General features: G+C 51.2%; 2 pseudogenes; one reads left to right on the top strand and one right to left on the bottom strand.

The window, feature by feature from the left end:
* The window catches only part of LOC119696322, a 2,199,709-nt pseudogene that overhangs the window by 729,634 nt on the left and 1,446,602 nt on the right, over positions 1-23,473 (top strand).
* Positions 1-23,473, bottom strand: part of LOC119696323 — a 1,148,804-nt pseudogene that overhangs the window by 678,001 nt on the left and 447,330 nt on the right.

The following is a 23,473-nucleotide window of genomic DNA, read 5'->3' as shown; positions in this document are numbered from 1 at the left end:
ACAGTGTCACAATGATTTGCTTATTCCATGGTACCTCATAGTTTCACAATGGTCTCCATGATTCCATTGTGCCCACAGTGTCACAATGGCCCCTTGGTTCCATGAGACTTTGAAGTGTCATAATGGCCTCCATGGTTCCATGAGGCTCCGTGGTGTCACAATGCTCCCTTGGTTCCATGGCCCTGTGCTGCTGCATTCCCCCCTGCCCTTCTCAGGCCGCCCTGCCAGCTGAGAAATGCTCCTTGGGCCTCGGCCTTGGCCAGCAGCCCCTGGGCTCAGCTCCTCTGCAGCTCATCACAAACACTGGCTGCCCCAGGAACTGCTGCTGCCCAACCAGCTCCTGGTTTCTGTAGGAGCAGCCCTGGGAACTGCTTTTGTTCCCTCAGTGCCACAACATCCCTGTTCTCACCCTGCCAAAGAAAGCTGTTGATGCCGAGTGCGGCCAGGATGAACCATTGCTGGGACTGAAGCCCCTCTCTTGGGGCCCTACAAACAGCGCTCCAAAAGGAGCCCCTTGGAGCTCTCCTGGGCCAGCGACTCCCTCTGAGTGGGGCCTCTCCCAGCCGGGAACTCTCCCGTTTGCTGCACTCGGGGATCCCTGAACAGCGACAGAGCCTGGGCCGATCCCCCCACTCCTCCAGGCTCAACCCTTCACCTGCTGGGGAGATGCCAAAGCATCCACAGTGAGCATTTCCTGCCTTCAGGGGAATTTCTCACAGGTGCCTTGCACTGACTCTTGGTGTCTGTGTGCACACAGGAGTGCCTGTGCTGGGGAAATGGGGCAGAAATGCTGCTCTCTGAGGGGCTTGAATGCCTTGGATAGCTGAGTCAGTCAGGCCTGTAGGTAAGGTTACATCATGAGGGATAAGTTAAGTTAAATGGTGTTAAGAGTTTTTCTTTTTCTAATTTGAGTTTAATAAGATATAGGCTAAGTTGAATATTGTTCAGTGTTAATACACTAAAAAATCATCAAGTCATATGTTATAAGTTAGGTTAAATATTGTTAAGTGCTGTTCTTTTGCTAAACTGAGATGTTTAAGGCAGAAGTTAAGGTTAAGGTAGAAGTTAAGTCTTTTTAAGTTTGAGCTCTGTTAAGCTTTTAGGCCATGTTCCTTTTATTCTTGCCCCCACTGTCCTTGTGTCACACACACACAGACAGGGACAGTTCTCAGTTCATTTCGGGTTTGATTGCCTGGATTTTTTTTGGTTTTGTTGTTGCTTTGTTTCCTTGCTGTGCCTGAAGTGTCCAGTCAGGAGCAGAGTGACTCTTGCCAAGGAACTTTGTGGTGCGATTTCTGAATATTAAATCTGTTTTTTGCTGATCCCTTGCTGGGGATATTTTCAGCGCTCTCAAGCCCTGGTTTGTAACAGGGTGAAGGAGCCCTGGCACAGGCTCTGGCCCTAGGGGACACGGGGAGGCATCTGGGTGGTCCCTGTCCCCCTATCCCACCCCCCACAGCCCCTGCCCCCCATCCCTGTGTCAGGCTCCGGGGTGGATCTCGTGGAACATCCTCTGGGGGAGGCTGCGGTGCTGGGGGCAGGGGGCCCCGGGGGGACAGGGGACCCCACTGTGCACGAGCAGCATTGGACTTCTCTGGGGGGAACTGTGAGGCGGTGCTGGGGCAGAGTCACCTCCCCTGTGACCTCAGACAGCCCCTATGATGTCACACAGACTTCTTATGATGTCACAGAGTCAACTCTGAGATGTCACATGTGATGTCATATAGCTGCTCTGTGATGTCACAGAAGACTCTGTGATGGCACAAAGTCACCCTGTGATGTCACTGTCTCTTCTTTGATGTCACAGCCTGCTCTATGATCTTACACAGTCACCTGGTGATGTCACAACCCACTCCTCTGATGCCACAGAGTCACCCTCTATGATGGCAGTGTCTGCTCTATGGCCTCACAACCTACTCTGTGACATCACAGCCAGCTCTGTGATGTCACAACCCCTTCAGTGATGTTACAAATCCCTCAAGAACTCAGCTACATTCAAACACTGAAATTTCTTGCACTTTGAAGAGATCTCTGTCAGGGACACAACTGAGAAAGTGTCCCCAGGTTCCAGCCAGAGCAGAACACTGGAAGCAGTGATGACAGCTGGGGACAAGCAAGGCAAAGTTGTCCCTGGTGCTGAGCAAAGCTGGCTGTGTTTCAGGAATGCAAAGGGCCAAGGCCTGAGCCCCAGCCCCTGGCAAGGCAGATCCTGTCCCTCCCTCCTTGCTCAGGGCTCTTCCCGGCATGGGCACTGGCATGTGGGGATGGGCAATGCCAAGGGCAGGAGCATGGGGCGGCCCCTGCCAGGCTGCTGAGCAGGGACAAGGAGGCAATGAGGCCCCAGGCCTGCAAGGGTCACTTGTCCCCTCGTGGCCTCAGGCCCAGGGCCAGCAGCCATGGCCCAAGTGCTGCCCAAGTTGGCTCTGGCAGGGCCTTGCAGCTGCTGCCCATCCCTGTGCCCTGTGCAGCCCAGGCTGTCCCACGGTGTCCCTGCCCTGTGCCTCTGTCCCTGCAGGCTGTCGTCACCCCCCGGCTGCCCCACCTGGCTGGCCCCTTCCTTTGCTGACAGCTCTGCCTCCTGCCTGCCTCTGCCTGCCCACACAAAGCCTTGGGTTGCTCCAGGCTCCTCTTGGGGGATGTGTTGCACCACAATCCTGCCCTGGCAGGGAAATTCCTCTCCTCTTGTGTCCAGTCTTGTCCTCCCCAGCTGCATTTGTGGTGTCATTTCTCTCTCTGGCTGTTTTCAACTATGGAGAAAAAGTTCCACCATTTCTGAATCCACCCCTCAAGCCCTGCCAGGCCACTCCTGTTCTGTCCTCAGTCTCCTCACAGCTGAGCCCAGGCACATCAGCCTCCATGTATGGGTTATGTTCTTGAGGCCTGTAAACCCCGGCTTGGGAGATCTCTGGGCCCTCTCCAAGGTGTTAGAGATGAAATCATTCAGCTCATAGTCTAAGAAAATCACCAGAGGCCAAGGCCAGGCAGAGCTGTCTGTCCTGGAAGCTTTTGTCTGGGAGCAATCCTGGGATAGATGGAATTTTGGCGGCCAAATTCCAATTTCTGCCATGGCTCCTGGACAAGAAGGCAAGTTCTCTTCCCTAGGAAGAAAGGCACAGAGCCCTGGTGCTTCCAAGGCAGATGAGAGGTGACCACCAGAGGCCAAGGCCAGCCAGAGCTGGTAGGCTTTTGTCTGGGAGATACCCTTGCATACAGGAAATTTTTCATGGGTAGTACCAAATTTGTCCATGGGCATCTGAAAATAGAGACAGTTCTTTTCCATGGGAAGGAAAGCATGGAGCCCCAGTGGTTCATGGGCAGAGGAGAAGCAGCCCTTGACATTCCAAGATCAGCCAGACCTATCAGGTCGCCTCTGAGAGGCCAAATCAGCCAGACCTGTTCCATGTTCCCTTGATTCCATGGGCCCACAGTGTCACCATGGTCTCCATAGGAAGGAAACAACCGAGCCCCAGTGTTGCAGGGGCAGATGAGGGGCAGTCACCAGAGGCCAAGGGCAGCCAGACCTCTCTGTCCTGGCAGCTTTTGTCTGAAATCAATCTTTGGATATAGGGGATTTTGCATGTGGAATCCCAATTTTGGCCATTTCTGCATTGATAAGAAGGATGTTTCTTTTGCATTGGAAGGAAAGCACAGAGCCCAAGGGTTTCAGGGCCAGAAGCAGAGAGAGAAGGCTCCTGAGAGGCCAAGCCAGTCAGACCTGTTTGTCCTGGCAGCTTTTGTCACAGAGAAATCCTTGGACATACAGAATTTGGGAGGTGGAATCTCAATTTTGACCATGGGCACCTGGTCGAGGTGGATGGTTTTTCCCATAGGAAAGAAAAGCATGAAGTGCAAGTGTTTTGGAAGAAAATGAGAGGAGACCACCCATGGACCAAGAGAGCCAGATCTGTCTCTCCTGACATCTGGGGGAAATCCTTGGACACAGGGCATTTGGGAGGTGGAATCTCAATTTTGGCCGTGGGTACATGGATAGGAAGAAGAGTTCTTTTCATTAGGAAGGAAAGCCCAGAGTGCCAGTGTTTCACAGGCAGATGGGTGCCAGCCCTCAGGAAGCCAAGGCCAGCCAGACTTGTCAGTCCTGGCAGCTTTTGTCTGGGAGTTATCCTTGGATATAGGGAATCCTGGAGGTGGATTCCCAACTTTGGCCATGGGTGCCTTGATGTGAAAGGCACTTTTTTCCCATAGGAAAGCAAAGCACATGGTCCCAGCGTTTGAAAGGCAGATGAGAGGTGGCCCTTGGGTGGCCAAGGCAGCCAGATCTGTCTGTCCTGGCAGATTTCATCTGGGAACAATCTTTGCATATAAGGAATTTGGAGGAAGAATCTCAATTTTGGCCATGGACACCTGGAGGAGAAAGACAGTTCTTTCCACAGGAAGGAGAGCACAAAGCCCCAGTGCTCCAGGGGCTGATGAGCAGCAGCCCTCAACATGCCAAGGGCAGCTGGACCTGTCAGGCAGCCCCCAGGTGGCCCAGCCAGACAGGCCTTGAAGCCCTGAGAGGCGACCTAGGACAGAGGCTAGACAGTGTTACAGGAATGAAGTAGGGATTTATTAAAAAGCCCTTCAAAGGATACACCTGGGGCAGTACAAGAGCCCGGCCAGGGCTACACCCAAGATGGACAATGGGTCATGAGTCTTCTATAAGTTTTGGTCCATTTACACATTGAGGTTAATTGTCCAATTACAGCTTCAGGTTATGAAGTCACATCCTCCCAGATTGCTCCCCTCAATTCACTGTTGTTTACATGTTTTGGGCCTGAAGCTGCAACGGTGTCCTTGCTTCTCAGGCAGGGAAAAGATTGTTTTGTTTAACTACAGTGTGAAGAGAACTTGCTGACACTCTGTATGAAGTTCAGAGTTACAGACTAGTGCAGAACAGAATCTGGAAAATATGAAAGCTAAAACATAAGGCATCAGCCTGTTCCATGTTCCCTTGGCTCCATGGGGACCCACAGGGTCACAATGGCTCCTCCGTGACACTCTGGGCTCCACTGTGTCACTCTGGGCCCTTGGTTCCTTGGGAGTCACACAATGGTCTCCTTTCATTCCACAAGGTCCCCAGAGTGTCACAACTGACCCATGGCTCCATGGGGTTCCGTAGTGTCACCGTGGTCGCTGTCAGAGGCTGGATGAGATCCATGTCTGAGCACCGGGATGCTCGGAATGCCCGCGTGGGGCCAGGGCCGGGTCAGGCCTTGGTTTGTGGTGGGACAGAGCCCCGCCCCCAGCCCTGGCCTGGCACAGCTGTCAATCACACAGCGGGGGCAGTGTAGCCCAGATCTGATTGGCTGAGCTGTCAATCAATCATGAACTAGCAGCTGGTTCTAATTAGCTGGTGTCTAATCTGACTCTGATTGGGTAAGCCACTGGTAGTTCCACCCCAGGGGCGGGCCCATGGAGGCACAGGGAGTTAAAAGCCACAGCACGAGGCCAGTGCCTGGTCTGGATCCTGCCTTCTCCTGGGCATGCTGGAACCTGAGAAGTTGGTATCCATGTGCGTGTCTTTCTATTGATCTTCTTCTGTCTTTTTATTGTTCTCTATTTCTTCTCCTTCTAATCCTGCTTACCTGGGACATTTTTGGGTGACTTAACATCAAAAGTGTTAATGGTTTTTAGGTTAAATGGGCTAAGCTAATGAAGTTAACACTATGATAAGAGTTTTATGTTGAAGTGGATGTTGTAGTAAACCCTTTGCCAGAGTTCCTTGATTCTCTATATTTTGCCAGTAAAATTTGGTGTCATTTTGACCTCTTGGCCCAGTTGGTTAGAGCATGGTGCTGATATCGCTGAGGCTGTGGGTTCAATCCCTGTGTGGGCCATTCACTTAAGAGCTGGACTTGATGATCCTTGTGGGTCCCTTCCTACCAAGAAGATTCTTTGCATCTGCCCATGTTGAGAATATCTGGTTGGTGTTTCTCCTGTGCACCAAACTCAAGGAAAGGAGCCTTTGGTTACCCCCAGCATTTCAGTGTTCTGGGGTGTTGCAGCCCTGCAGGCTCACAGTGGCCTCTTGTTTCCATGAGGCCCCACAGTGTCGCACTGGCCCCTTGGTTCCATGGGCCCCAACGGTGCTGCAATGATCCCCTTGGTTCCACAACTTCCCACAGTGTCCCACTGGCCCCTTGGTTCCATGAGGATCTGGAGTGTCACACAGGTTTATGGCATTTGTCCTCACTGCCCCTCACATCCCAGTGCCCCACAAACAGCCCCGAGGCACCCGTGAGGGACAGGCCCTGCTGTGCCAGGCTGGGCTCAGGGCTTGGCCTTTCTGCTTCCCCCAGCCAGCCCAGGCCTTGCTCAGCATTGCAGTTCCCTGCTCAGAGCCTTGGGCTCCCTGCAATCCTGGCCTCAAGGATCTGCTCTCAGCAGTCCCTGGGGAGCCTTTGGCACTCCCTGCCCTCATTGGGGCCCAGTGATGCTCCAATGGACTTGGAGTTTTGCTTCTGACTCCTTGAGCAGCTTCTTCAGCCTTCTCTTAGTGCCTGAGGGTCCTGGACACAGCCCCAAAACCACAGTGAGGCTCAAAAAAATACAGAAAGCCCTCAGGGGCTCTTTTCTTTCTTCAATAGTGTTCAAGTCTCCAGGGCTTGTGCAGCTCACTGGAGTCTGTTTAGAATACCTTCAAGGGTGAAGATTTCAAACTGCACCTCCTGACCTTTTTTCTTTAATCAAGTGAGTATGTTTTTATTTTCCAGTTCAGAGAAGAGCTGATAGAAGCATTCCCCAGGTCATCTTGATGCTGAATGCCTCCTTGGGAGGTCTGGGCATGCAGAAGAATGAGCCCCTGGAGGGCTGACCCTGTTTGGACAAGCTGCTCCTCACCCCCAGCCTCACCATGTCTGACATGGCCCAGCTGGCACTGACATCCCTGTGCCCTGCAGCAGAACCTTGTCCCCTGAGCTCTGCAGCTCCATGGCCCAGCCCATTGCACCATGTGCCACCTGCTCTCCTCAGGCCTCTGCCTGCACACAGGCCCAGGAGGAGTTTTCCTGTTGGCAGGGAAAGAATGGAAAAGCCTGAGCAGGTTTCCTGAACAACAAACCCCACTCAGGAAGCACCTGCTCAGTCCAGGCTGCCTGGAATGGTGTCACCTTTCTGCAAGGGACAGTGTGAGCAGAAATGATCTCTGGCAGCAGAATTCTCTGAGTCTTGCAGCTGAATTCTCTGTCCCTGTTGTTTCCCTGGATCTCTGTTGCAGATGGAAGCTGCTGGTGCCATCCTCACCTTGAACCTCTCTCTTGAATGCAAGCAGATGTTCCCAGGTATGTTCAGCAGGATTTGCTCAATGTTTCTACAAAACTTTTGTGTTCCTCATGGAGCAAAGGGACCATTTTGACACTGAGGGGGTGACATGGAAGCAAGGAGTCAATTGTGACCCTGGGGTCCCATGGAACCAAGGGGCCATGGTGACACAGCAGGGCCACGTGGATCCAGTGGTGCATTGTGACACTGTGGATCCAAGGAGACCATGGAGACACCCCCGGAACCTCCTGGAACCAAGGAGTCCATGGTGACCCAGCAGGGCTGCATGGAGCCAATGGTCCATGGTGACACTGCCCATCCAAGGAGGCCATTGTGACCCTGCGGAAGCTCATGGAGCGAGGGAGGCCATTGTGACACTGGAGAACTTCATGACACCAAATATCCATGGGGACACAGCAGGGCATGATGAGAGCCAAGGAACTGCTGTTGGCAGTGTGGAAACTCATGGAGCCAGGGGCCCTTGTGGCACTGCAGAAGCAACACAGCTGCTGGACCTTGTCCCCTGGCCCTGCACAGCTTCTTTGGGGGCATGGCAGGAGCAGCACCCTGGGAGTCTGGGGAAATGCACCTCTGGGATCCATGGCACACACTGCCAGGGTCTGGAATTCCAGTTGCCAGCCAGGAAAAGATGTTCCTGCCCTTGAAGGCAAAGCTCTAAAGATGGACCAAAAGCCAAGTGGAGCAAGATGTTACAGTGACATTTTGCTGCCAGCCTTCATAACTTCACCCATGGTTGCTGTAGCTCCTGGATTGGGAATTAAATCGGGGCAGGGTTTTTGGTGGGAGCTGCCCTGGGTCAAGAGAGACACTGAGAGAGAAACAGAGCAGGCAAAGAAAGGCAGGAGAGAAAGGAGGACACAAACACAATCAGCTGAGAAGGTGGCACTTCTGGAAAGCTGTTCTGCTTTTCCAAGAACCTTCTCCACAGTGATGTTTGCTCTTTTCTAGAACCTTTCCTGGAGAATGAGGTTGAGCTCCTGTCACAAGATGTGCCACCACCTGCAACTTCTCTTGGCTTTCTACATTGTGTGTGCAGCAGGACTCTTGCAGCAAAGCAGGACAAAGGTTTGGAGAACTTGACAACTTGTCCTTTCTTTTCCCGGTGGACTGGAGAGTTGTGCCATGGGTAAGGTTTTCATTGTTGCTGTTCTAGGCTAAGAAAACAGGAGGTGGTACCAGGAATTGTTAGGCAATACAAGCCTGGCTGAATGCAGAGAAAGAATCTTCAGAGCCTGCAGCCACAAGTGGAGAGTTGTGTGATACTCATTCAAACCTGTCAGGGGACATCTTGAAAATTATCTGGAATGTGAAAATGCTCTGACAGAGAGAGTTTATTTTTGAGGTCAGTCTAGAAGATTCCACATCTGGTGCCTTGGTGCATAAATCAAGAGTACAATCAGTTCATGAGAAGCACCAGAACAAGCCAGACCTCTCAGAGCAGCCGACTGAAAGAATGTAAAAGGGAGAAATGCAGGGAATGACTTGGTGAACTTTTTCTGGAAGAAAGGTGATTTTTTTCCTAATAATTTCTAATCCTCTGCTTTTGTCTTTCTGAAAAAGGCCATTGCATCCCAGATTGCCCATGAAGTGAGAAGCCTGAGCTTGTGGAAGTGTGTAAAAAATGGCCTGTTCCTCTGCAGGGACACTCAGGCAGGAACAGGAGCCAGAGCCCTCTCTGGGGAAGCCTCCTCTGAGCTGGAATTTGTGCCATGCTGGGAGAGAAGGATGAGGGGGAGAATGCTGGGCGCTGTGTGGCAGGAGTAGGAGGTTTGGGCCGCAGGACATTCCGTCTGCGCTGCTGCCCCGCAATGGGCGGCCGTGCCCGGGGCTCTGGGCCTGGCCCCACGTGCCCTGAGCTCCCTGGGCTGGGCTCAGGTTCCCACTGGGACTGGGCAGAGTCTGGGCTCAAATTGGGGTCAGCAGCAGTGCAAAATACCTCTGGGCATCTACGTTTCCTGCTGCTGGGAAGGAGCAGTGAAGTGAGAAGTTCTGGTTTCTGTTTCTCCTGGTGGATTTTTAATTTATTCCACACTATGGAGGCAATTTCTGTGCTGGCCTCTGTCAGATTATTCATTTTCAAAGCACCAGCAAGAGGGCTGTGGTTGAGCACTGTAAATGTGGCCTGTGAGGCATTAATTCCCTTCCCCCTAGTGTCCAGGGGCTGGTGGGCATTCCAGTATCTGCTGATCTTTATGCCTGTGACAAAAACACTGACTTTGCTGTCATGAAGGCACCGTGGGTAGCACCAACTGCAAGAGGCACTTGCAGTTTTGTGGATAAAATTCAGGTGGCAAGCAGAAGAGGGCCAAGAGCAGCCATGATCTCCAATTCCCAAGGCAAAGGCACCAGCAGCCTCCTGCTGTCAGCTGAGGGTGAGTAAAACAGAGCTGAAAACAGCACTGGAACCCGATCCTTTCTTCCTCTGAGGGCTGGCTCAGGGCAGCACAGGCGGGCCCTGAGGGATCAGGGCTGTGTGTGGGTGCTTGTTGCTCTACTCCAGATTTCAGCTGGAAAAAGCCCTTGGGAGCCGAGGCAGGAGCAGGTGGGAAGGGGCCAGCGCTGCTGCTGCTCCTGGCCGGGAGCCCCGGCTGGGCCGGGCCGGCGCCCCCTGCGCTGCGGCTGCTGCTGCTGCCAGAGCCAGGCGGGACTCGGGGACAGGGAACGGGCTCGGGGGGACAGCAAAGGCCTGGGGGCTGCAGGGATGGTGGCGCTGGGGCCAGCGGCAGCACAGAGCTTCAGCCCGCAATGAACCCAGAGGGAAACGCTGGGGAAAGGCTCCAATTCAGCCTTTCTTCACTCACCGCTGTGAAGGGACTGAAATTAAAGGAGAACAAGCAGGGCCCGACCCCTTCTCCTTTGGGAGGAACCCCATGCCTGGGGCTGTGAGGGGTCATGAGGGGCTGTGAGGGGCTGTGGTATGCCAGGCACCTCATGGAACCAAGAGGCCATGGTGCCCCAGCAAGGCCTTGTGGAACCAAGGGGCCATGGTGACACTATGGAAACAAGGGTCCATTGTTACACAGCAGCCACAGCAGGGCTGCAGAACCAAGGAGATCATTGTGACACTGCACAAGCTCATGGCATCAAGGCGTCCATGTTACGCTACTGAACCTCATGGAACCAAGGGCCCATTGTGACACTGTGGAACCAAGGAGACTGTTGTTGACAGTACGAAAGCTCGTGGAACCAAAAGTCCATTGTGACATTGTGGGGCCACATGGAACCATGGAGAGCATTAGGACACTTCAGGACCCCCTGGAACCAAGGGGCCATTGTGACACTGCAGGGCCTTGTGTAACCAAGGGGTCATTGTAGCACGGCAGGGCCTCATGGAATCAAGGGGATCACAGTGACTCTGTGGGGCTCCATAAGGGGCTGTGGGGCTCCGTGAGACCACGGGGCCATTCTGACTGTGGAACCAAGGATACCATTGTTACACTGCAGGGCATCATGAAAAAAAGGAGGCCATTGTGAGCCGGTGGGGGAGCCCGCTGAGGCTATTGTGACACTTCAAAGGCCACTGTGGAACTGTAGGGCCTCGTGGAACCAAGGAGACCATTGTGACATGGCATGGCCTCATGGGAGCAAGGGGCCATTGTGACACCGTGGGGCCTGGTAGAACTGAGGGGCCCTTGTGACCCTGAGTGGCACCATGGAACCAAGGAGAGCACTGTGACACTGCAGGGATCTGTGGAACCCAGAACTCGTGTGACAGTGAGGAGCCCAGTGGAACCAAGGGGCCATTCTGTACTTCAGGGCTTCACGCAACCAAGATGCCTTTGTGATAATGCAGAATCAAAAGAGACCATTGTGACACTGTGGGGCTTCATGGAACCAGTGAGAGCATTCTGACACTCTGAGTCCCCATGGAAACAAGCAGTCATTGTGACACCGCAGGGCCTCATAGAACCAAGGCAACCACTGTGACACTGCAAGGTCTCATGGAAACAAGGGGACAGTGTGACACTGCAAGTTTCCATGGAACCAATGGGGCCAGTGTAACACATCCAGGCCTGGTGGAACCAAGGGGCCATTGTGATCCTGGGGAACCCAAGAGAACCAAAGGGCCATTTTGAGACTCTGCATCCTCATGGAACCAATGGGCCATTGCGGCATTGTCCAGCCCCATGGAAACAAGGAAACCATTTTGACACTGCAAGGCCTCATGGAAGCAAGGAGCCATTGTGCCACTGTGGAGCCAAGAAAACCATTGTTCTATCACTGGGCCTCATGGAAACAAAGATCTGTTGCGATCCTACAGGGCCTCATGGAACCAAGGGGCCATTGTGATGCTGCAGGGCCCCAAGGATGCAAGAACATGGAACAGGTCTGTCTGGCTGGGCCTCCTGGAGGCTGCCTGACTGGTCCAGCTGACCTTGGCATGTTGAGGGTCTCTTCTTATCAGGCTCTGAAACCCTGGACTTCTGTGCTTTCCTTCCTGTGGGAAAGAACTGTCCTTCTCCTCCAGGGATTCATGGCTGAAATTGGGATTCCTCCTCCAAATTGGATTCTATCCAAGGATTATTCCCCTATAAAACCTGCCAGGACAGACAGCTCTGGCTGGCCTTGGCCTCTTGGGGGCCACCTCTCATCTGCCTTCAAAGCACTGGGGGCCTGTGCTGTTCTTCCCATGAAAAAAAAAAAATCTTTTAAGTCCAGGCATCCATGGCCAAAATTGAGAATCCACCTCCAAAATTCCTTCTATGCAAGGACAGCTTCCAGACAAAAGCTGCCAGGACTATCTCGGTTCCCTTGGTTTCCTGAGCTCCAGCTCTCATCTGCCTTTGAAATACTGGGGCTCTGTACTTCCCTTCCTATGGAAAAGAAACTTCCTTCTTGTCCAGATGCCCATAGACAAAAGTGGGGTTGGCCTCCCAAATTCCGTCTATCCAAGGATTCCTCCCTGACAATAGCTGTCAAGACAAGCAGGTCTGGCTGGCCTTGCCTCCTTGGGGCCACCTCGAGTCAGCCTTTGAAACACTGGGGCTCTGTCCTTTCCTTCCTGTGGAGAAGAACTGTCATTCCAGTCCAGGAACCCATGGCTGAAATGGAATTTTACCTCCAAAACTCCCCAAATGTCCAAAGATTGCTTTTAGAGAAAAGCTGCAAGGACAGACAGGTCTGGCTTGCCTTGGCCTCTGGTGACAGCTTCTCATGTACCTTCAAAACCCTGGGGTTCTTTGGTTTCCTTTCTGTAGAAAAGAACTGTCCCTCTTGTCCAGACACTCTTGGCCTCAAACAATTGTCCACTATAGGGACCCAGGAGCTCTGTGGTCAGTGGGGTGGAGACCGAGGACAGCAGAGGAGAGCCTTGGGAGGGATTGAAGGGTGGATTAAGAGGTGGTGGATCCTTTTGGCATAGTAGAGAACAGCCAGAGAAAGGGTCCTGCCCTTGGCATTGCACATCCCCACATGGCAGTGCCCATCCCGGGAAGAGCCCTGAGCAAGGAGGGAGGGACAGGATCTGCCTTGCCAGGGGCTGGGGCTCAGGCCTTGGGCCTTTGCATTCCTGAAACACATCCAGGTTTGCTCAGCACTAGAGACACCTTTGCCTTGCTTGTCTCCAGCTGTCATCACTGCCTCCAGTGTTCTGCTCTGGCTGGAGCCTGGGGACACTTTCTCAATCATGTCCCTGGCAGGGATCTCTTGAAAGTTCAAGAAACTTCAGTGTTTCAATATAACCGAGTTCTTGAGGGATTTGTGACATCACTAAGGGGTTTGTGTGATCACAGAGCTGGCTGTGATGTCACAGAGTAGGGTGTGAGGCCATAGAGCAGACTCTGCCATCATAGAGGGTGGCTCTGTGGCATCAGAGAGTGGGTTGTGACATCACTGGGTGGCTGTGTAACATCATAGAGCAGGCTGTGACATCAAAGAAGAGACTGTGACATCATAGGCTGACTTTGTGACATCGCCAAATCTTCTGTGACATCACAGAGCAGCTGTATCACATCACAGGGGGATATCTCAGTGCTGACTCTGTGACATCACATGGGCTGTATGACATCCTTGGGGTCTGTGTGACATCACAGAGATGGCTGTGTGACATCACAGAAGGCTGTGTGACATCCCAGGCAGTAGTATGACATCACAGAGGGTGTGTGACATCATAAAAGGGCTGTGTGCTATCACAAGGGCTGTCTGAGGTCACTGGGGAGGTGACTCTGCCCCCCCCCCCAGTTTACTCCAGAGAAGTCAAAAGCTGCTCAGCAACAGAGGGGTCCCCTGTCCCCCTGGGTCCCCCTGCCCTCCGTGCTGCAGCCTTCCCCAGAGGATGTTCCACGAGATCCACCCCAGAGCCTGACACGAGGATGGGGGGCTGGGGCCGTAGGCGTGGGACAGGGGGAAAGGGACCCCCCAGCAGCGTCCCTGTGTCCCCCAGGGCCAGAGCCTGGGACAGGGCTCCTTCACCCTATTATGAACGAGGGCTTGAGAGCACTGAAAACATCCCCAGCAAGGGATCAGCAAAAACCAGATTTAATATTAAGCAATAGCACCACAAAGTTCCTTGGCAAGAGTCACTCTGCTCCTGAGTGCACTCTTCAGGCACACCAAGGAAACAAAGCAACAACAAAACCCAACAAAATCCAGGCAATCAAACCAGAAATGAACCGAGAAATGTCCCTGGGTGTGCCTGTGTATAACAAGAGGACAGTGAGGGCAAGGATAAAAGGAATATGGTTTAAAACCTTAACAGAGCTCAAACTTAACAGGACTTAACTTATATCTTAACCTTGACTGATACCTTAAACTTCACAATATGGCAAAAGAACAGAACTTAACAGTATTTAACCAAACTTATAACCCATGACTTTGCAATTTAAAGGAGGAATAACACTTAACAGTATTTAACTTAGCTTATGACTTATATTAAACATAACAACTTATGAAAAGAACAATTCTTAACAGCACTGAACTTAGCTTAGACCTTGTGATTAAACCTCACTCACAGGCCTGACTCACTCAGCTGTCCAAGGCACTCAAGCCCCTCAGAGAGCAGCATTTCTGCCCCATTTCCCCAGCACAGGCACTCCTGTGTGCACACAGACACCAAGAGTCAGTGCAAGGCACCTGAGAGAAATTCCCCTGAGGGCAGGAAATGCTCACTGGGGATGCTTTGGCATCTCCCCAGCAAGTGAAGGGCTGAGCCTGGAGGAGTGGGGGGATCGGCCCAGGCTCTGTCACTGTTCAGGGATCCCCGAGTGCAGCAAACGGGAGAGTTCCCGGCTGGGAGAGGCCCCACTCAGAGGGACTTGCTGGCCCAGGAGAGCTCCAAGGGGCTCCTTTTGGAGCTGTTTGTAGGGCCCCAAGAGAGGGGCTTCAGTCCCAGCAATGGTTCATCCTGGCTGCACTTGGCATCAGCAGCTTTCTTTGGCAGTGTGAGAACAGGGATGTTGTGGCACTGAGGGAACAAAAGCAGTTCCCAGGGCTGCTCCTGCAGAAAGCAGGAGCTCCTTGGGCAGCAGCAGTGCCTGGGGCAGCCAGTGTTTGTGATGAGCTGCAGAGGAGCTGAGCCCAGGGGCTGCTGGCCAAGGCCGAGGCCCAAGGAGCATTTCTCAGCTGGCAGGGCGGCCTGAGAAGGGGAGGGGGGAATGCAGCAGCACAGGGCCCATGGAACCAAGGGAGCATTGTGACACTGTGGGGCCCCATGGAATTGTGGAGAGCACTGTGACTCTGCTGGACCTCATGGAACCAAGGGGGCCTTATTGATGCTGTGTGGCTCCATGGAATGCAGGGATCATTCTGACACTGAGAGGCCCCATCAAACCAAGGGTCCATTGTGACAGCGTGGGACCTCATAGAACCATGGAGGCCATGATGACACTTTGGGGTATCATGGAAACAAAGGGGCCATTGTGACACTGTGAGACCTGATGGAGCCAAAGATCCCTTATGACTCTGCAAGGCCGCATGGAACCATGGAGACACCATTAGGACACTTCACTGCCTCATGCAACCAAAGGGCCAGTGTGTCACTGAGGGGCACCATGGAATCATTGAGGCCATTGTGACACTGTGAGGTACCATGGACTGGGCAAAATCATTGTGACACTGTGAGGCCTCATGGAACCAGTGAGACCATTGTGACCCTGGGGGTCCCCAAAGAACCAAGAGGACCATTGTGATACTGTGGGGCCTGGTGAAACCAAGAAGACCTTGTGACACTGCAGGGCTTCATGGAAACAAAGGCCCATTGTGACACTGCGGGGCCTTATGAAACCTAGAGTCCACCGTGACATTTTGGGACCCCATTGAACCAAGGGTCGATTGTGACACTGCAGGTCTTCTTCTAATCAAGGCACCATTGTGATACTTCAGGGCCCCATAAAACCAAGGGAACACAGAACAGCTCTGGCTGGTTTGGCCTCCCCTGGAATGCCTGACTGGTCCAGCTGACCTTGGCATGTTGAGGATCTCTTCTCATCTGCTGCTGAAACACTGGGGCTTCATGCTTTCCTTTCTGTGGGAAAGAACTGTCCTGCTTCTCCAGGCACCCATGGGTGAGATTTGGATTCCACCTCCAAAATTCCTTATATTGAAAGACTGCTCCCAGACAAAATCTGCCATTGCTTACAAGTCTGGCTGGCCTTGGACTAGCGAGGCTCTCACCTGCCCTCCAAACACTTGGGCTCTGTGCTTTCCTTCCTATGGAAAAGAACTGTCCTTCTCAGCCAGGTGCCCATGGCCACAATTGGGGTTCCACCTCCAACATTGCCTACTGTGAGAGACTGGAGCAGATTGTTGGCTCAAAACATTTCATGTGTGAGGGAGGAAGGGGCAGGTCCAGCCTTGCCCTGCCCTGGAACATCAGTGTTATGTTTGCCTAATTATCCAATCACAAATTAAAAAAAAAAAAAAGCAGAATTAAATGTAGCTGCAATTTAATGAAGTTGTTTAGAGTATATAAAATTGAATACACTCAAAATACTGACAATATAACTTGGTTAAAATGAGGAATAATCTGGTTCTGATAATAACGCATAAGTATTATCACCATGGGGTACGGAGTGCAAGGGCTTTGGGACCCCTGCCACCTCACGCACAAGGTCATCGAGTTACAATTCCCCTTTTTATGCTGTGTGCCATCACCATCTCCTCCCATTTTCAATTTGTCACATTCGTATTTCCACCCTCATCATCATCTTCATCATGCATGCGCCACCATCCCTTTTAGGTGGTCGCACCCCTCTTTGGGGGTGGTCTGAGGAAGGCTTCTCCTCTTCCTCAGGTGTCCTTTATTTCCCCTTTGGATTACACATGCACACCAAGCTGGTATAGTATGAGCCAAAACTAACATTATATGAGCCAATGCCATGTTCTAACATTAAAGCAATAAATCTCATCCAATTAACATGTTCCTGATTTCCACCCAAGTTTTCCCTCTCTTTCAGATATATTTAGTAATAGTTATCTCTTACTCCTTCCTGTCCTGAACATCTGCAGGAGAAAGGGGGGGAGCGGACCCCTCCCCTCCCTTCTTCCTGGCATTTCACTTTTTAATCATTTTGTTATCACCAAATAATAATCACTGTATCAATATTGATTACTGTTTCAATTTTGTCAGCACGAATCACACCTATTTATCACAGTTAGATATTAGGAAAAAGCTTTTACTGAAGAAGTGATAAAGTACTGGAATTGTCTGCCCTGGCAGGTGGGGGAGTCACCATCCCTGGATGTGTTTACAAAAAGACTGGATATAGTACTGAGTGCCATGGTCTTGTTGAGATGGTGTTAGGGCATGCGTTGGACTTGATGATCTTCAAAGTCTCTTCCAGCCTTGTGATTCTGTGATTCTGTGCTTGTGTGATATCACAGACCAGGTTGTGACACCATACAGTAGGCTATGACATCGCTGGTTTACTATGTGACATCACAGAGCTGGCTGTGACATCACAGTGTGGCAGTATGACATCACAGAGCAAGCTGTGAGGTCACAGAGTGTACTGTGACATGATAGGGTGGCAGTGTTACATCACGGAAGGTGTTGTGACATTGCAGGGTGGTTCTGTGAGCCCACAGAGGTGCTGTTTGACATGCTAAGTGAGTTTTGACATCAGGATGTGACATCCCAGAGCAGGCTGTGACATTCATTGGCTGGTTGTGTGACATCATAGAACAGGTTGTGATGTCACAAAGTGGGCTGTGACATCACAGGATGGCTGTGTGACATCACAGAGCAGGCTGTGAGGCCACGGAGAAGACTCTGCCATCGTAGATAAGGGCTCTGTGCCATCACAGGGAAGCTGTGTGATGTCAGAGAGATGGCTGAGACATGACAGAGTGGGTTGTGACATCACAGAGCTGCCTGTGAAATCACAGAGTGTGGGAGGACAGATTGTCAAGAGAACAGAGATAGTGCTGCAGGCTATCTTGCTCCTGATGAATTGCAGCTGGACTAATTCCCAAAGAGTGGGAAAAGCCTTGCCCTTAATAGGATGTGTTTTATAAAGAGTGGGTTTATAAAGGAGTGGGTTAGCTGGTCCAGAATCAACTGCAGTCTGCAGGCTGTGCTGTGGGGAAAAAGAGCTGAGCAGTTGTGTGAGGGGCAGCAAAGGGAAGATGTCGTGTGAGGGAGAGACAGGCTCATGTGGCTGTGCAAGGGACAGGAAAGAGTTAGCTGGTGCCACAGAAGGAAGAGAGAAGGAGTCAGAAGGCTGCATGGAGTTGCCTGAGGGTAGTCTACAGACAGAAAGGTTTGAGAGTTTTTAGATAATAAGGGGCTGGCGCTTGGGTCATGACCCAAAGTCACACATGGCGGAAGGACCCAGGAAGACCAAGGGGTATTTAAAGCTGACCACGAGGCAAGCACACATCTTGACCCTACCTCCTCTTGGAATTTTCTATTTGAACACCTCTGGAATCCAGAAGTTGGTAGCTGTGTGTGTGCCTCTCTGTATCTTTTTGTCTTTCTCTCTTTCTGTGTCTTCTTTGTTTTCTGTGCTCCTGCAAATTTTGATTAACATTAAATTGAACAGGCTTAGAGTTTGTGATGTTGAATGGGCCAAGTCAATACTTTGAGAAGTGTTTTTTTGTTGATTGAATGTCTGTCGTAGTTTGACATGAGAAGAATTTTATAAAGTAATAGAAATCTTTTTGTGCAACTAACAATCTGTTAAACCACTAAGATGCTGAACACGCCTCTGTGAAACACAGATGTTAAAGATGAAAAACCCAGGAACCTCCTCTTTCTTCTCTAGTCCACAAAGAAATAGCGCCCCTGGCCCCAGCCCCATCTCAACCAAACCAAACCAAACCAAGCAACCCTGCCTTGGGCTGAGCCCCTTCCCCCCTCCCCAGGCTGCCCCCCTCCCATCGGCCCCATTCTAACCAAACCAAATCCCAACAACTACCAAACAGGAAAACAAAAGAGGCTAAAAAACCCCAACCAGAACAAAGCTAGCCACAGCTATTCAAATCTTACCATCGAGCCCCGTCCCCCCAACACAACTCAAACCAAAACCCCTACAACCTACAACCCCTACAAAATAACCCTACAACTAAAATTTAGCACAAAAAAACTCCAAAAACCGACCATAAAACCAATCCTAACACAGCCCAACCACAACTTCCACCACAAGTTACCAGCAGGTCAGGTGTTAACCCTTGCAATACTTCGATCCTCCCTCACGTAAAGAAAAACAAATTACAAGCATGTACAAAAACACCATAAGGCCATCAAAGTCAGTAAAGAAGAAATTAAATCTCAAATAAAAAAGAACAAAAAAACCTTAATCTTAAAATTAAAATTCTCTTATAAACTGTAAAGAAAAAGCTCTTTCTCATTATAACAATTAAAACTATAAAAAAATAAAAATCTTCAAATTAATATCAAGCGAAATGGTCCATAATAAAAACTTTTAAAAGCTAAAATAACTCTAAGTTCATCAAAATTTAAAACAAAAAAAAAGTAATCCAGTACCCTCAAGAGAAGATCTCTTTTCCCAGAGATAAAATTTAATTTTAAAAATAAATAATAAAAATTTTTACCTTTAAAGAATAATCTTTAAAACAATACCCCATAAGTCAACATGTCCCATGAACAAGCTGTAAAAAAGCTTGTAGCAATAAAAACTTCACAGTAACAAAGTTCTCCAGACAACTGTTCTGTATGCAAAGTTAGGAACCACAAAAAAACTGTTTTTTCCTCTTGTAAAAAAATGTCCGTACCTTAACAAGAAACACTTCTCTCCCTAAGTAAACTAAAAAAAGACTATTCTACAATAAATAAACTAACTAGAAATTATTAGTTTAGTTTCTTTCCACTGTCAGTAAAAACAAAATTGTAAAGAAAAAAAGAGTTCTAAAGAGCTTATTTTGATTCTTACAATCTTTTCTCCTTTTTTTACTTTTAATAAAATTTTCTTTATATCCTTTTAAAATATTAAGCCTACTTTACCTTTCTCCTAATCCTATCTCGCTAAAAAATAAATACAATAAAACCCACCTCACACATCAATACATTAATTAAGAAATCTCAAAATTAGAAAAATCTTTTAAAAAAACACAAAAAAACTATAATGTCATATTTAACCTTTTGCCAAAGTTTCTCTGATTTTCGAAAGTTCCCAGTAAAGGCCGTTTGGTTGTTTTGAGCTCCTGAGAATCTCTTGGTGGTATTTCCGCCACGGAGTCCAACTCAGAGCACACAAATAATTGTAATTCCTTCTAAATGTCTCCTTCAGAGAGTTGTTTGGGGGTTGGGGGTCAGGGTTGAGTGTCCTGCTTGACACAGCCCAGGCAGGGCTCTCCCAGCCCCATTCCACACTCCATTTCCCAGCTGGAGCCGCTGGTGCCTCTGAGTTGTGCTGCCCCAGCCCCAGGGACGCTCTCCTTGTCTGCCCATTCCCCCAGGGGCTCTGGCCAGGGATGGCCTCAGTGGGGGCTGCTGACATCCTCAGCAACTTGGAGGCTGCTGCTGAATTGTACTGCTGCAGAGGCTTGTTCAGCCTGCAGCTCTTCAGTGCAGGAATTCAGTGTCCCAGGGCTCATGAACATTCAAACACCTGAACAAGCCAAGCCTCTGGGAATAATTTCATTTAATTTCCAAATCTTTTGTCGTTAATGAGAAAGATTCCAGCAGTGTATTCAAACTGAATATATTCTACTTACAAAGATAGTCAGTAAATTTGTTTTGGTCCTGTTTAGGTTTTATTTCCTGTTAATTCATTGACATGTGCAATCTCCAATTGACGCTGAATCCAAGTACCTCCTCATCCAGTTTGAGTAGATATGAAAATCAAGACCCTTCATGGCTGACAATCCATCAGACTCTGTCCCTACCCCCACCCCACCATTTCCCCCATCCAAGGCCTGGCACTCAGAGCAGCCTTGTGCAAATCTCAGCTCCCTCCAGCCCAGGCTGCACCTGCAGCTTTCAGCTCCTTGGCTCCAACTCCCACCTGCTTTCCTTGCAGAAGGAGCTGCCCGAGACACAGAGGGATGTTCATTTCTTGTCAGCCAACAAAGCCAAGGCAAGGCACAGCTTCATCAAATGCAAAAGACATTCCTCTGCTGCATATTAAATCCCCTTTCCACAACAGACAGTCTCAGAGCAATGGAAAACACCTTCTGTTCTCAGCACAGATCCCAGGGTCCCCACAAACCCTCCGTGCCCAAATTCTGCCCAGATTTGCTCTTTGCACACACGAGTCACAGGCTGCATTCAGGAGCTCCCTCCATGCCCAGAGGGAGGAAAAGAGAGAAAGTGGATGAAGAGCTCTCCTGTGCAGAGCCAAGGTACAAGTGCTCTGCAGTGGGAGCCACAGCTCATCAGGTTTGTGTCCTTTGGGGGTCAGGGACTGGTGACCCTCAGAGGCACAGAACGGTTCCTTGCCAACAAACACAAGTTGAACATTGGAACAGTTTAATCACCATCACAGCTCTTCCCTCAGCTCTCTGTGATGTGTCAGCTGCATCTGACATGTCCCCCATCCCCAAGGCTTTTCCATACAGGAGCACTTTTAGACAAAGATATAAGAAAATGTAATTCTGTGATAGACATAAACACAATTAAGATGTTGACTAATGGGATATTTATTTGAACTTTGAAAAGACGGGGCAACTTGTTGAAGCTCAACGCATAAAGCCAGTCAGTTGAGAGGCACTTGAATGACCAGAGAGCATCTGGAGGAGGAGATCTGGGAGCAAAGGGAAGAATATAGATCAAGCTGGTCTAGGGAAGAGATGTCCTTCGACATGGCCATTTAACCAGGAGAGCTGGAAACACTTGATGGAAAAGAGAGAGATTACATAATAGACTGAATATTGGTGACACAAGTAGATGGGAAGATCAGTATTTCTTCTCCTGCCATCAGTACACTTCCAGGAAATTCCTCTTCCTTGGGGGAAAACTTTGCCATTTCTTAAAAGTGCTCAAATGACCCAGATAATAAAGATTTGCTTGTATATTATGAAACCAGCAGGTATTAAAATGTGCCCCATTCCAGGCAGACATCAGCTGTGTGCCCATGAACAGGCAGTGCCACTTGTGCCCTGAGGTGCCCAGCTGGGATTGGATCTCTCAGAGAGCACCTGAGGGAGAGCAGAGCACCTTGCAAGCTGCAGGTCCCTGCCAGCCCCGCAGGGCTCCTGTGCCATCAACATCTGCTCTGCTGCAGTCTGAAACAGGGCCCAGCATGGTACCGGGATCATCAGAGAACTGAGGTGTGTGCTGGAATTCCATGCCTCGCCATGGCGCAGCAGCCCTGCATTTGCCTCCTGCAGCCTTGCTCTCCAGCACAGCCATGGAGGCTCTTTGGGCTCCTGACTGTTGCTGCAGGCAGCAAGGGCAGCTGAGCTCTGCCTTTGGCACAGTCAGGCCTGGCCAGCGCAGGCCATGCTCAGCAATTGCTTGTCTGTGCCTGGCCTTGCTGCCAGCCCCGGCAGCGGCTGCGTGGCCCCTTGGTGGCCCTGTGCTGGCCCAGCCATGGTGCCCCAGCCCCTGGGCAGCCCCAGCCCAGGCCAGGAGCATTGCGGCTGGGAAGGGCCCCTGTGCCGTGGTGCCCACAGCAGCCTTGGGGCTCTGTGCCCCATGGCCTCCCTGCTGGGCAGCCTCTGCCAGCTCCTGCAGAGCCCCTGGCACCTGTGGGGCTGCACAGACAGCCCTGCCCCGGGCTCTGCCGGCCTCTGGGCCAGCAGAGAGGTCGGCCAGGGCTGGCCATGGCTGGGAACAGGCCCTGAGCCCCGCAGGAGGATGGAGCTGGGCCACAGCCAAACACAGCCCAGGGCAAAGCTGGGCTCAGCAGCCAGGGCTGCCAAGGGCTGGGGACAGAGGCTGGTGGTGACAAATGTCCTGGGCTCCCTCCCTGCTCTGTCCATGCCACCAAGGGCACAGAGCAGCCTCCTCTCTGGGCCACTTGCCTCTTTTCAATGCCTTGCACAGGCGCTGGCCCTGCCCCACAAGGCCTGGCCTGAGTCCTGCCCCTGCCCGCTCAGCCAGGCTGAGATGGACACTGATGGTGTCTGTGCCAGGCTCTCTGAGCCCAGCTCAGCTCCCTGCCAGCTCTGTCAGCTGTCCTGAGCTCTGGGCAGCACCAAGGGCCTCTCCCCAGCCCAGCCCAGCCGGCTCTGGCCCCACAGCTCTGCTCAGCCCAGGCTGCTCTGGCCACTGGCCCCACGGCCTCAGCCCCTGGCCAGGGCACAGCAGCAGCTGCAGCTGCCACAGGACTCAGCCCCAGCCATGGGGGAAGGAGCTTGGCCAAGGCAAAGGAGGCTCCCTGGCTGCCCTGCTCCCCTCTGGCTGAGGTGCTGAGAGCTCTGCAGCCCCTGCTGCCATCCCATCTGCCCAGGGCAGCACAAGAGCTCCAGCCTTGGAGCCCTCCAGAGCTGCTCCTGCTCCAGGCCCAGGGCCCATGCAAAAAGCTGGGGCAGTGTCCTAGATTGCCAAGCAATGTGTTTTCTATTTGCAGTCTGTTAGAGGTGGGCCAGGTATTATCTGGTAATTGGGCAATTTTTCTTTATCTCTTCCACAAACCAGTCCTCCCTCTGGGGAGACATCTGCTGTTAATGGGCTATTGAATGTTACTGCATGACTGATAACAATTACATCATCCCACTGTGAGATGCTCCGCCCAGAGGGAGGAACCAAGCATTCCTCACTGGATATAATCTGAGATTTTGGGGTACACAAACAGCCTGTCCACTGGATTCCCAGAGGAGGAGCTGCCCCTTCCACTGGATTCCCAGAGGA

Source organism: Motacilla alba, unplaced genomic scaffold (genome assembly GCF_015832195.1).
Source record: "Motacilla alba alba isolate MOTALB_02 unplaced genomic scaffold, Motacilla_alba_V1.0_pri HiC_scaffold_28, whole genome shotgun sequence".
NCBI lineage: Eukaryota > Metazoa > Chordata > Aves > Passeriformes > Motacillidae > Motacilla > Motacilla alba.
Note: the sequence above shows the minus strand (reverse complement) of the source record. Positions and strands in the feature narration are given on the sequence as shown.